Consider the following 14329-nt stretch of genomic DNA (forward strand, 5'->3'; position numbering starts at 1 on the left):
ATGTGACACCGTGCTGGCTGCTAGACTGCATGGGGACCTACTTACTACTGTAGCTGGGGTCTGCCTTCCTGCTTTCTTGTAGCTCCCATACTCAGTGGTATACCCTAACTGACAAATGTATTCTTTCAATGGGAGCTGAACAGAAAAACTGTGGTATTGAAGATAGCTCCCACAGGAAAACAGCTGCAAATGTGACACCGTGCTGGCTGATAGACTGCATGGGGACCTACTTACTACTGTAGCCTGGATCTATCTTCCTGCTTTCTTGTAGCTCCCATACTCAGTGGTATACCTTAACTGACAAATGTATTCTTTCAATGGGAGCTGAACAGAAAAAGTGTGGTATTGAAGATAGCTCCCACAGGAAAGCAGCTGCAAATGTGACACCGTGCTGGCTGCTAGACTGCATGGGGACCTACTTACTACTGTAGATGGGATCTGCCTTCCTGCTTTCTTGTAGCTCCCATACTCAATTGTATACCTTAAGAGACAAAATGTAGTTTTTTCAATGAGAGCTGAACAGAAAAAGTGTGGTATTGAAGATAGCTCCCACAGGAAAGCAGCTGCAAATGTGACACCGTGCTGGCTCATAGACTGCATGGGGACCTACTTACTAATGTAGCTGGGATCTATCTTCCTGCTTTCTTGTAGCTCCCATACTCAGTTGTATACCTTAAGAGACAAAATTTAGTTTTTTCAATGGGAGCTGAACAGAAAAAGTGTGGTATTGAAGATAGCTCCCACAGGAAAGCAGCTGCAAATGTGACACCGTGCTGGCTGCTAGACTGCATGGGGACCTACTTACTACTGTAGCTGGGATCTGCCTTCCTGCTTTCTTGTAGCTCCCATACTCAGCGGTATACCTTAACTGACAAAATGTAGTTTTTTCAATGGGAGCTGAGAAGAAAAAGTGTGGTATTGAAGATAGCTCCCACAGGAAAGCAGCTGCAAATGTCACACCGTGCTGGCTGCTAGACTGCATGGGGACCTACTTACTACTGTAGCTGGGGTCTGCCTTCCTGCTTTCTTGTAGCTCCCATACTCAGTGGTATACCTTAAGAGACAAATGTATTTTTTCAATGGGAGCTGAACAGAAAAAGTGTGGTATTGAAGATAGCTCCCACATGAAAGCAGCTGCAAATGTGACACCGTGCTGGCTGCTAGACTGCATGGGGACCTACTTACTACTGTAGCTGGGGTCTGCCTTCCTGCTTTCTTGTAGCTCCCATACTCAGTGGTATACCCTAACTGACAAATGTATTCTTTCAATGGGAGCTGAAGAGAAAAACTGTGGTATTGAAGATAGCTCCCACAGGAAAACAGCTGCAAATGTGACACCGTGCTGGCTGATAGACTGCATGGGGACCTACTTACTACTGTAGCCTGGATCTATCTTCCTGCTTTCTTGTAGCTCCCATACTCAGTGGTATACCTTAACTGACAAATGTATTCTTTCAATGGGAGCTGAACAGAAAAAGTGTGGTATTGAAGATAGCTCCCACAGGAAAGCAGCTGCAAATGTGACACCGTGCTGGCTCATAGACTGCATGGGGACCTACTTACTACTGTAGCTGGGATCTATCTTCCTGCTTTCTTGTAGCTCCCATACTCAGTTGTATTCCTTAAGAGACAAAATGTAGTTTTTTCAATGGGAACTGAACAGAAAAAGTGTGGTATTGAAGATAGCTCCCACAGGAAAGCAGCTGCAAATGTGATACCGTGCTGGCTGATAGACTGCATGGGGACCTACTTACTACTGTAGCTGGGGTCTGCCTTCCTGCTTTCTTGTAGCTCCCATACTCAGCGGTATACCTTAACTGACAAAATGTATTTTTTTTAATGGGAGCTGAGAAGAAAAATTGTGGTATTGAAGATAGCTCCCACAGGAAAGCAGCTGCAAATGTGACACCGTGCTGGCTCATAGACTGCATGGGGACCTACTTACTAATGTAGCTGGGATCTATCTTCCTGCTTTCTTGTAGCTCCCATACTCAGTTGTATACCTTAAGAGACAAAATGTAGTTTTTTCAATGGGAGCTGAACAGAAAAAGTGTGGTATTGAAGATAGCTCCCACAGGAAAGCAGCTGCAAATGTGACACCGTGCTGGCTGCTAGACTGCATGGGGACCTACTTACTACTGTAGCTGGGGTCTGCCTTCCTGCTTTCTTGTAGCTCCCATATTCAGCAGTATACCTTAACTGACAAAATGTAGTTTTTTCAATGGGAGCTGAGAAGAAAAAGTGTGGTATTGAAGATAGCTCCCACAGGAAAGCAGCTGCAAATGTGACACCGTGCTGGCTGCTAGACTGCATGGGGACCTACTTACTACTATAGCTGGGGTCTGCCTTCCTGCTTTATTGTAGCTCCCATACTCAGTGGTATACCTTAAGAGACAAATGTATTTTTTCAATGGGAGCTGAACAGAAAAAGTGTGGTATTGAAGATAGCTCCCACAGGAAAGCAGCTGCAAATGTGACACCGTGCTGGCTGCTAGACTGCATGGGGACCTACTTACTACTGTAGCTGGGGTCTGCCTTCCTGCTTTCTTGTAGCTCCCATACTCAGTGGTATACCTTAACTGACAAATGTATTCTTTCAATGGGAGCTGAGGAGAAAAACTGTGGTATTGAAGATAGCTCCCACAGGAAAACAGCTGCAAATGTCACACCGTGCTGGCTGATAGACTGCATGGGGACCTACTTACTACTGTAGCCTGGATCTATCTTCCTGCTTTCTTGTAGCTCCCATACTCAGTGGTATACCTTAACTGACAAATGTATTCTTTCAATGGGAGCTGAACAGAAAAAGTGTGGTATTGAAGATAGCTCCCACAGGAAAGCAGCTGCAAATGTGACACCGTGCTGGCTGCTAGACTGCATGGGGACCTACTTACTACTGTAGCTGGGATCTATCTTCCTGCTTTCTTGTAGCTCCCATACTCAGTTGTATACCTTAAGAGACAAAATGTAGTTTTTTCAATGGGAGCTGAACAGAAAAAGTGTGGTATTGAAGATAGCTCCCACAGGAAAGCAGCTGCAAATGTGACACCGTGCTGGCTGCTAGACTGCATGGGGACCTACTTACTACTGTAGCTGGGATCTGCCTTCCTGCTTTCTTGTAGCTCCCTTACTCAGTGGTATACCTTAAGAGACAAATGTATTTTTTCAATGGGAGCTGAACAGAAAAAGTGTGGTATTGAAGATAGCTCCCACAGGAAAGCAGCTGCAAATGTGACACCGTGCTGGCTGCTAGACTGCACGGGGACCTACTTACTACTGTAGCTGGGGTCTGCCTTCCTGCTTTCTTGTAGCTCCCATACTCAGTGGTATACCTTAACTGACAAATGTATTCTTTCAATGGGAGCTGAACAGAAAAAGTGTGCTATTGAAGATAGCTCCCACAGGAAAGCAGCTGCAAATGTGACACCGTGCTGTCTTCTACACTGCATGGGGACCTACTTAGTACTGTAGTTGGGATCTATCTTCCTGCTTTCTTGTAGCTCCCATACTCAGTTGTATACCTTAAGAGACAAAATGTAGTTTTTTCAATGGGAGGTGAACAGAAAAAGTGTGGTATTGAAGATAGCTCCCACAGGAAAGCAGCTGCAAATGTGACACCGTGCTGGCTGCTAGACTGCATGGGGACCTACTTACTACTGTAGCTGGGGTCTGCCTTCCTGCTTTCTTGTAGCTCCCATACTCAGTTGTATACCTTAAGAGACAAAATGTAGTTTTTTCAATGGGAGCTGAACAGAAAAAGTGTGGTATTGAAGATAGCTCCCACAGGAAAGCAGCTGCAAATGTGACACCGTGCTGGCTGCTAGACTGCATGGGGACCTACTTAGTACTGTAGTTGGGATCTATCTTCCTGCTTTCTTTTAGCTCCCATACTCAGTTGTATACCTTAAGAGACAAAATGTAGTTTTTTCAATGGGAGGTGAACAGAAAAAGTGTGGTATTGAAGATAGCTCCCACAGGAAAGCAGCTGCAAATGTGACACCGTGCTGGCTGATAGACTGCATGGGGACCTACTTACTACTGTAGCTGGGGTCTGCCTTCCTGCTTTCTTGTAGCTCCCATACTCAGTGGTATACCTTAAGAGACAAATGTATTTTTTCAATGGGAGCTGAACAGAAAAAGTGTGGTATTGAAGATAGCTCCCACAGGAAAGCAGCTGCAAATGTGACACCGTGCTGGCTGCTAGACTGCATGGGGACCTACTTACTACTGTAGCTGGGGTCTGCCTTCCTGCTTTCTTGTAGCTCCCATACTCAGTGGTATACCTTAACTGTCAAAATGTATTCTTTCAATGGGAGCTGAGGAGAAAAACTGTGGTATTGAAGATAGCTCCCACAGGAAAAGAGCTGCAAATGTCACACCGTGCTGGCTGATAGACTGCATGGGGACCTACTTACTACTGTAGCCTGGATCTATCTTCCTGCTTTCTTGTAGCTCCCATACTCAGTGGTATACCTTAACTGACAAATGTATTCTTTCAATGGGAGCTGAACAGAAAAAGTGTGGTATTGAAGATAGCTCCCACAGGAAAGCAGCTGCAAATGTGACACCGTGCTGGCTGATAGACTGCATGGGGACCTACTTACTACTGTAGCTGGGGTCTGCCTTCCTGCTTTCTTGTAGCTCCCATACTCAGCGGTATACCTTAACTGACAAAATGTATTTTTTTCAATGGGAGCTGAGAAGAAAAAGTGTGGTATTGAAGATAGCTCCCACAGGAAAGCAGCTGCAAATGTGACACCGTGCTGGCTGCTAGACTGCATGGGGACCTACTTACTACTGTAGCTGGGGTCTGCCTTCCTGCTTTCTTGTAGCTCCCTTACTCAGTGGTATACCTTAAGAGACAAATGTATTTTTTCAATGGGAGCTGAACAGAAAAAGTGTGGTATTGAAGATAGCTCCCACATGAAAGCAGCTGCAAATGTGACACCGTGCTGGCTGCTAGACTGCATGGGGACCTACTTACTACTGTAGCTGGGGTCTGCCTTCCTGCTTTCTTGTAGCTCCCATACTCAGTGGTATACCTTAACTGACAAATGTATTCTTTCAATGGGAGCTGAACAGAAAAACTGTGGTATTGAAGATAGCTCCCACAGGAAAACAGCTGCAAATGTCACACCGTGCTGGCTGATAGACTGCATGGGGACCTACTTACTACTGTAGCCTGGATCTATCTTCCTGCTTTCTTGTAGCTCCCATACTCAGTGGTATATCTTAACTGACAAATGTATTCTTTCAATGGGAGCTGAACAGAAAAAGTGTGGTATTGAAGATAGCTCCCACAGGAAAGCAGCTGCAAATGTGACACCGTGCTGGCTGCTAGACTGCATGGGGACCTACTTACTACTGTAGCTGGGATCTGCCTTCCTGCTTTCTTGTAGCTCCCATACTCAATTGTATACCTTAAGAGACAAAATGTAGTTTTTTCAATGAGAGCTGAACAGAAAAAGTGTGGTATTGAAGATAGCTCCCACAGGAAAGCAGCTGCAAATGTGACACCGTGCTGGCTGCTAGACTGCATGGGGACCTACTTACTACTGTAGCTGGGGTCTGCCTTCCTGCTTTCTTGTAGCTCCCATACTCAGTGGTATGCCTTAAGAGACAAATGTATTTTTTCAATGGGAGCTGAACAGAAAAAGTGTGGTATTGAAGATAGCTCCCACATGAAAGCAGCTGCAAATGTGACACCGTGCTGGCTGCTAGACTGCATGGGGACCTACTTACTACTGTAGCTGGGGTCTGCCTTCCTGCTTTCTTGTAGCTCCCATACTCAGTTGTATACCTTAAGAGACAAAATGTATTTTTTTCAATGGGAGCTGAGAAGAAAAAGTGTGGTATTGAAGATAGCTCCCACAGGAAAGCAGCTGCAAATGTGACACCGTGCTGGCTGCTAGACTGCATGGGGACCTACTTACTACTGTAGCTGGGATCTATCTTCCTGCTTTCTTGTAGCTCCCATACTCAGCGGTATACCTTAACTGACAAAATGTATTTTTTTCAATGGGAGCTGAGAAGAAAAAGTGTGGTATTGAAGATAGCTCCCACAGGAAAGCAGCTGCAAATGTGACACCGTGCTGGCTGATAGACTGCATGGGGACCTACTTACTACTGTAGCTGGGGTCTGCCTTCCTGCTTTCTTGTAGCTCCCATACTCAGTTGTATACCTTAAGAGACAAATGTATTTTTTCAATGGGAGCTGAACAGAAAAAGTGTGGTATTGAAGATAGCTCCCACATGAAAGCAGCTGCAAATGTGACACCGTGCTGGCTGCTAGACTGCATGGGGACCTACTTACTACTGTAGCTGGGGTCTGCCTTCCTGCTTTCTTGTAGCTCCCATACTCAGTGGTATACCTTAACTGACAAATGTATTCTTTCAATGGGAGCTGAACAGAGAAACTGTGGTATTGAAGATAGCTCCCACAGGAAAACAGCTGCAAATGTCACACCGTGCTGGCTGATAGACTGCATGGGGACCTACTTACTACTGTAGCCTGGATCTATCTTCCTGCTTTCTTGTAGCTCCCATACTCAGTGGTATATCTTAACTGACAAATGTATTCTTTCAATGGGAGCTGAACAGAAAAAGTGTGGTATTGAAGATAGCTCCCACAGGAAAGCAGCTGCAAATGTGACACCGTGCTGGCTGCTAGACTGCATGGGGACCTACTTACTACTGTAGCTGGGATCTATCTTCCTGCTTTCTTGTAGCTCCCATACTCAGTTGTATACCTTAAGAGACAAAATGTAGTTTTTTCAATGGGAGCTGAACAGAAAAAGTGTGGTATTGAAGATAGCTCCCACAGGAAAGCAGCTGCAAATGTGACACCGTGCTGGCTGCTAGACTGCATGGGGACCTACTTACTACTGTAGCTGGGGTCTGCCTTCCTGCTTTCTTGTAGCTCCCATACTCAGCGGTATACCTTAACTGACAAAATGTATTTTTTTTAATGGGAGTTGAACAGAAAAAGTGTGGTATTGAAGATAGCTCCCACAGGAAAGCAGCTGCAAATGTGACACCGTGCTGGCTCATAGACTGCATGGGGACATACTTACTAATGTAGCTGGGATCTATCTTCCTGCTTTCTTGTAGCTCCCTTACTCAGTGGTATACCTTAAGAGACAAAATGTAGTTTTTTCAATGGGAGCTGAACAGAAAAAGTGTGGTATTGAAGATAGCTCCCACAGGAAAGCAGCTGCAAATGTGACACCGTGCTGGCTGCTAGACTGCATGGGGACCTACTTACTACTGTAGCTGGGGTCTGCCTTCCTGCTTTCTTGTTGCTCCCATACTCAGCGGTATTCCTTAAGTGACAAAATGTAGTTTTTTCAATGGGAGCTGAGAAGAAAAAGTGTGGTATTGAAGATAGCTCCCACAGGAAAGCAGCTGCAAATGTGACACCGTGCTGGCTGCTAGACTGCATGGGGACCTACTTACTACTGTAGCTGGGATCTATCTTCCTGCTTTCTTGTAGCTCCCATACTCAGTGGTATACCTTAACTGACAAATGTATTCTTTCAATGGGAGCTGAACAGAAAAAGTGTGGTATTGAAGATAGCTCCCACAGGAAAGCAGCTGCAAATGTGACACCGTGCTGGCTGCTAGACTGCACGGGGACCTACTTACTACTGTAGCTGGGATCTGCCTTCCTGCTTTCTTGTAGCTCCCATACTCAGTGGTATACCTTAAGTGACAAAATGTATTTTTTTCAATGGGAGCTGAGAAGAAATAGTGTGGTATTGAAGATAGCTCCCACAGGAAAGCAGCAGCAAATGTGACACCGTGCTGGCTCATAGACTGCATGGGGACCTAGTTACTAATGTAGCTGGGGTCTGCCTTCCTGCTTTCTTGTAGCTCCCATACTCAGTTGTATACCTTAAGAGACAAAATTTAGTTTTTTCAATGGGAGCTGAACAGAAAATGTGTGGTATTGAAGATAGCTCCCACAGGAAAGCAGCTGCAAATGTGACACCGTGCTGGCTGCTAGACTGCATGGGGACCTACTTACTACTGTAGCTGGGGTCTGCCTTCCTGCTTTCTTGTAGCTCCCATACTCAGCGGTATACCTTAACTGATAAAATGTAGTTTTTTCAATGGGAGCTGAGAAGAAAAATTGTGGTATTGAAGATAGCTCCCACAGGAAAGCAGCTGCAAATGTGACACCGTGCTGGCTGCTAGACTGCATGGGGAGCTACTTACTACTGTAGCTGGGATCTATCTTCCTGCTTTCTTGTAGCTCCCATACTCAGTTGTATACCTTAAGAGACAAAATGTAGTTTTTTCAATGGGAGCTGAACAGAAAAAGTGTGGTATTGAAGATAGCTCCCACAGGAAAGCAGCTGCAAATGTGACACAGTGCTGGCTGATAGACTGCATGGGGACCTACTTACTACTGTAGCTGGGGTCTGCCTTCCTGCTTTCTTGTAGCTCCCATACTCAGTGGTATACCTTAAGAGACAAATGTATTTTTTCAATGGGAGCTGAACAGAAAAAGTGTGGTATTGAAGATAGCTCCCACAGGAAAGCAGCTGCAAATGTGACACCGTGCTGGCTGCTAGACTGCATGGGGACCTACTTGCTACTGTAGCTGGGGTCTGCCTTCCTGCTTTCTTGTAGCTCCCATACTCAGTGGTATACCTTAACTGACAAATGTATTCTTTCAATGGGAGCTGAGGAGAAAAACTCTGGTATTGAAGATAGCTCCCACAGGAAAACAGCTGCAAATGTCACACCGTGCTGGCTGCTAGACTGCATGGGGACCTACTTACTACTGTAGCCTGGATCTATCTTCCTCCTTTCTTGTAGCTCCCATACTCAGTGGTATACCTTAACTGACAAATGTATTCTTTCAATGGGAGCTGAACAGAAAAAGTGTGGTATTGAAGATAGCTCCCACAGGAAAGCAGCTGCAAATGTGACACCGTGCTGGCTGATAGACTGCATGGGGACCTACTTACTACTGTAGCTGGGGTCTGCCTTCCTGCTTTCTTGTAGCTCCCATACTCAGCGGTATACCTTAACTGACAAAATGTATTTTTTTCAATGGGAGCTGAGAAGAAAAAGTGTGGTATTGAAGATAGCTCCCACAGGAAAGCAGCTGCAAATGTGACACCGTGCTGGCTGCTAGACTGCATGGGGACCTACTTACTACTGTAGCTGGGGTCTGCCTTCCTGCTTTCTTGTAGCTCCCGTACTCAGTGGTATACCTTAAGAGACAAATGTATTTTTTCAATGGGAGCTGAACAGAAAAAGTGTGGTATTGAAGATAGCTCCCACAGGAAAGCAGCTGCAAATGTGACACCGTGCTGGCTGCTAGACTGCATGGGGACCTACTTACTACTGTAGCTGGGATCTGCCTTCCTGCTTTCTTGTAGCTCCCATACTCAATTGTATACCTTAAGAGACAAAATGTAGTTTTTTCAATGAGAGCTGAACAGAAAAAGTGTGGTATTGAAGATAGCTCCCACAGGAAAGCAGCTGCAAATGTGACACCGTGCTGGCTGATAGACTGCATGAGGACCTACTTACTACTGTAGCTGGGATCTATCTTCCTGCTTTCTTGTAGCTCCCATACTCAGTTGTATACCTTAAGAGACAAAATGTAGTTTTTTCAATGGGAGCTGAACAGAAAAAGTGTGATATTGAAGATAGCTCCCACAGGAAAGCAGCTGCAAATGTGACACCGTGCTGGCTGCTAGACTGCATGGGGACCTACTTACTACTGTAGCTGGGGTCTGCCTTCCTGCTTTCTTGTAGCTCCCATACTCAGTGGTATACCTTAACTGACAAATGTATTCTTTCAATGGGAGCTGAACAGAAAAAGTGTGGTATTGAAGATAGCTCCCACAGGAAAGCAGCTGCAAATGTGACACCGTGCTGGCTGCTAGACTGCACGGGGACCTACTTACTAATGTAGCTGGGATCTATCTTCCTGCTTTCTTGTAGCACCCATACTCAGTTGTATACCTTAAGAGACAAAATTTAGTTTTTTCAATGGGAGCTGAACAGAAAAAGTGTGGTATTGAAGATAGCTCCCACAGGAAAGCAGCTGCAAATGTCACACCGTGCTGGCTGATAGACTGCATGGGGACCTACTTACTACTGTAGCTGGGATCTATCTTCCTGCTTTCTTGTAGCTCCCGTACTCAGTTGTATACCTTAAGAGACAAATGTATTTTTTCAATGGGAGCTGAACAGAAAAAGTGTGGTATTGAAGATAGCTCCCACAGGAAAGCAGCTGCAAATGTGACACCGTGCTGGCTGCTAGACTGCATGGGGACCTACTTACTACTGTAGCTGGGATCTGCCTTCCTGCTTTCTTGTAGCTCCCATACTCAAATGTATACCTTAAGAGACAAAATGTAGTTTTTTCAATGAGAGCTGAACAGAAAAAGTGTGGTATTGAAGATAGCTCCCACAGGAAAGCAGCTGCAAATGTGACACCGTGCTGGCTGCTAGACTGCATGGGGACCTACTTACTACTGTAGCTGGGATCTATCTTCCTGCTTTCTTGTAGCTCCCATACTCAGTTGTATACCTTAAGAGACAAAATGTAGTTTTTTCAATGGGAGCTGAACAGAAAAAGTGTGGTATTGAAGATAGCTCCCACAGGAAAGCAGCTGCAAATGTGACACCGTGCTGGCTGATAGACTGCATGGGGACCTACTTACTACTGTAGCTGGGGTCTGCCTTCCTGCTTTCTTGTAGCTCCCATACTCAGCGGTATACCTTAAGAGACAAAATGTAGTTTTTTCAATGGGAGCTGAGAAGAAAAAGTGTGGTATTGAAGATAGCTCCCACAGGAAAGCAGCTGCAAATGTGACACCGTGCTGGCTGCTAGACTGCATGGGGACCTACTTACTACTGTAGCTGGGATCTATCTTCCTGCTTTCTTGTAGCTCCCGTACTCAGTGGTATACCTTAAGAGACAAATGTATTTTTTCAATGGGAGCTGAACAGAAAAAGTGTGGTATTGAAGATAGCTCCCACAGGAAAGCAGCTGCAAATGTGACACCGTGCTGGCTGCTAGACTGCATGGGGACCTACTTACTACTGTAGCTGGGGTCTGCCTTCCTGCTTTCTTGTAGCTCCCATACTCAGTGGTATACCTTAACTGACAAATGTATTCTTTCAATGGGAGCTGAACAGAAAAAGTGTGGTATTGAAGATAGCTCCCACAGGAAAGCAGCTGCAAATGTGACACCGTGCTGGCTGCTAGACTGCATGGGGACCTACTTACTACTGTAGCTGGGGTCTGCCTTCCTGCTTTCTTGTAGCTCCCATACTCATCGGTATACCTTAACTGACAAAATGTAGTTTTTTCAATGGGAGCTGAGAAGAAAAAGTGTGGTATTGAAGATAGCTCCCACAGGAAAGCAGCTGCAAATGTGACACCGTGCTGGCTGATAGACTGCATGGGGACCTACTTACTACTGTAGCTGGGATCTGCCTTCCTGCTTTCTTGTAGCTCCCGTACTCAGTGGTATACCTTAAGAGACAAATGTATTTTTTCAATGGGAGCTGAACAGAAAAAGTGTGGTATTGAAGATAGCTCCCACAGGAAAGCAGCTGCAAATGTGACACCGTGCTGGCTGCTAGACTGCATGGGGACCTACTTACTACTGTAGCTGGGATCTGCCTTCCTGCTTTCTTGTAGCTCCCATACTCAATTGTATACCTTAAGAGACAAAATGTAGTTTTTTCAATGAGAGCTGAAAAGAAAAAGTGTGGTATTGAAGATAGCTCCCACAGGAAAGCAGCTGCAAATGTGACACCGTGCTGGCTGCTAGTCTGCATGGGGACCTACTTACTAATGTAGCTGGGATCTATCTTCCTGCTTTCTTGTAGCTCCCATACTCAGTTGTATACCTTAAGAGACAAAATGTAGTTTTTTCAATGGGAGCTGAACAGAAAAAGTGTGGTATTGAAGATAGCTCCCACAGGAAAGCAGCTGCAAATGTGACACCGTGCTGGCTGCTAGACTGCATGGGGACCTACTTACTACTGTAGCTGGGATCTATCTTCCTGCTTTCTTGTAGCTCCCATACTCAGTTGTATACCTTAAGAGACAAAATGTAGTTTTTTCAATGGGAGCTGAACAGAAAAAGTGTGGTATTGAAGATAGCTCCCACAGGAAAGCAGCTGCAAATGTGACACCGTGCTGGCTGATAGACTGCATGGGGACCTACTTACTACTGTAGCTGGGGTCTGCCTTCCTGCTTTCTTGTAGCTCCCATACTCAGCGGTATACCTTAAGAGACAAAATGTAGTTTTTTCAATGGGAGCTGAGAAGAAAAAGTGTGGTATTGAAGATAGCTCCCACAGGAAAGCAACTGCAAATGTGACACCGTGCTGGCTGCTAGACTGCATGGGGACCTACTTACTACTGTAGCTGGGGTCTGCCTTCCTGCTTTCTTGTAGCTCCCGTACTCAGTGGTATACCTTAAGAGGCAAATGTATTTTTTCAATGGGAGCTGAACAGAAAAAGTGTGGTATTGAAGATAGCTCCCACAGGAAAGCAGCTGCAAATGTGACACCGTGCTGGCTGCTAGACTGCATGGGGACCTACTTACTACTGTAGCTGGGGTCTGCCTTCCTGCTTTCTTGTAGCTCCCATACTCAGTGGTATACCCTAACTGACAAATGTATTCTTTCAATGGGAGCTGAACAGAAAAACTGTGGTATTGAAGATAGCTCCCACAGGAAAACAGCTGCAAATGTGACACCGTGCTGGCTGATAGACTGCATGGGGACCTACTTACTACTGTAGCTGGGGTCTGCCTTCCTGCTTTCTTGTAGCTCCCATACTCATCGGTATACCTTAACTGACAAAATGTAGTTTTTTCAATGGGAGCTGAGAAGAAAAAGTGTGGTATTGAAGATAGCTCCCACAGGAAAGCAGCTGCAAATGTGACACCGTGCTGGCTGATAGACTGCATGGGGACCTACTTACTACTGTAGCTGGGATCTGCCTTCCTGCTTTCTTGTAGCTCCCGTACTCAGTGGTATACCTTAAGAGACAAATGTATTTTTTCAATGGGAGCTGAACAGAAAAAGTGTGGTATTGAAGATAGCTCCCACAGGAAAGCAGCTGCAAATGTGACACCGTGCTGGCTGCTAGACTGCATGGGGACCTACTTACTACTGTAGCTGGGATCTGCCTTCCTGCTTTCTTGTAGCTCCCATACTCAATTGTATACCTTAAGAGACAAAATGTAGTTTTTTCAATGAGAGCTGAAAAGAAAAAGTGTGGTATTGAAGATAGCTCCCACAGGAAAGCAGCTGCAAATGTGACACCGTGCTGGCTGCTAGTCTGCATGGGGACCTACTTACTAATGTAGCTGGGATCTATCTTCCTGCTTTCTTGTAGCTCCCATACTCAGTTGTATACCTTAAGAGACAAAATGTAGTTTTTTCAATGGGAGCTGAACAGAAAAAGTGTGGTATTGAAGATAGCTCCCACAGGAAAGCAGCTGCAAATGTGACACCGTGCTGGCTGATAGACTGCATGGGGACCTACTTACTACTGTAGCTGGGGTCTGCCTTCCTGCTTTCTTGTAGCTCCCATACTCAGCGGTATACCTTAAGAGACAAAATGTAGTTTTTTCAATGGGAGCTGAGAAGAAAAAGTGTGGTATTGAAGATAGCTCCCACAGGAAAGCAACTGCAAATGTGACACCGTGCTGGCTGCTAGACTGCATGGGGACCTACTTACTACTGTAGCTGGGGTCTGCCTTCCTGCTTTCTTGTAGCTCCCGTACTCAGTGGTATACCTTAAGAGGCAAATGTATTTTTTCAATGGGAGCTGAACAGAAAAAGTGTGGTATTGAAGATAGCTCCCACAGGAAAGCAGCTGCAAATGTGACACCGTGCTGGCTGCTAGACTGCATGGGGACCTACTTACTACTGTAGCTGGGATCTGCCTTCCTGCTTTCTTGTAGCTCCCATACTCAATTGTATACCTTAAGAGACAAAATGTAGTTTTTTCAATGAGAGCTGAACAGAAAAAGTGTGGTATTGAAGATAGCTCCCACAGGAAAGCAGCTGCAAATGTGACACCGTGCTGGCTGCTAGACTGCATGGGGACCTACTTACTAATGTAGCTGGGATCTATCTTCCTGCTTTCTTGTAGCTCCCATACTCAGTTGTATACCTTAAGAGACAAAATGTAGTTTTTTCAATGGGAGCTGAACAGAAAAAGTGTGATATTGAAGATAGCTCCCACAGGAAAGCAGCTGCAAATGTGACACCGTGCTGGCTGCTAGACTGCATGGGGACCTACTTACTACTGTAGCTGGGGTCTGCCTTCCTG

This window comes from Colius striatus, unplaced genomic scaffold, assembly GCF_028858725.1.
Source record: "Colius striatus isolate bColStr4 unplaced genomic scaffold, bColStr4.1.hap1 scaffold_34, whole genome shotgun sequence".
Taxonomy (NCBI): Eukaryota; Metazoa; Chordata; class Aves; order Coliiformes; family Coliidae; genus Colius; species Colius striatus.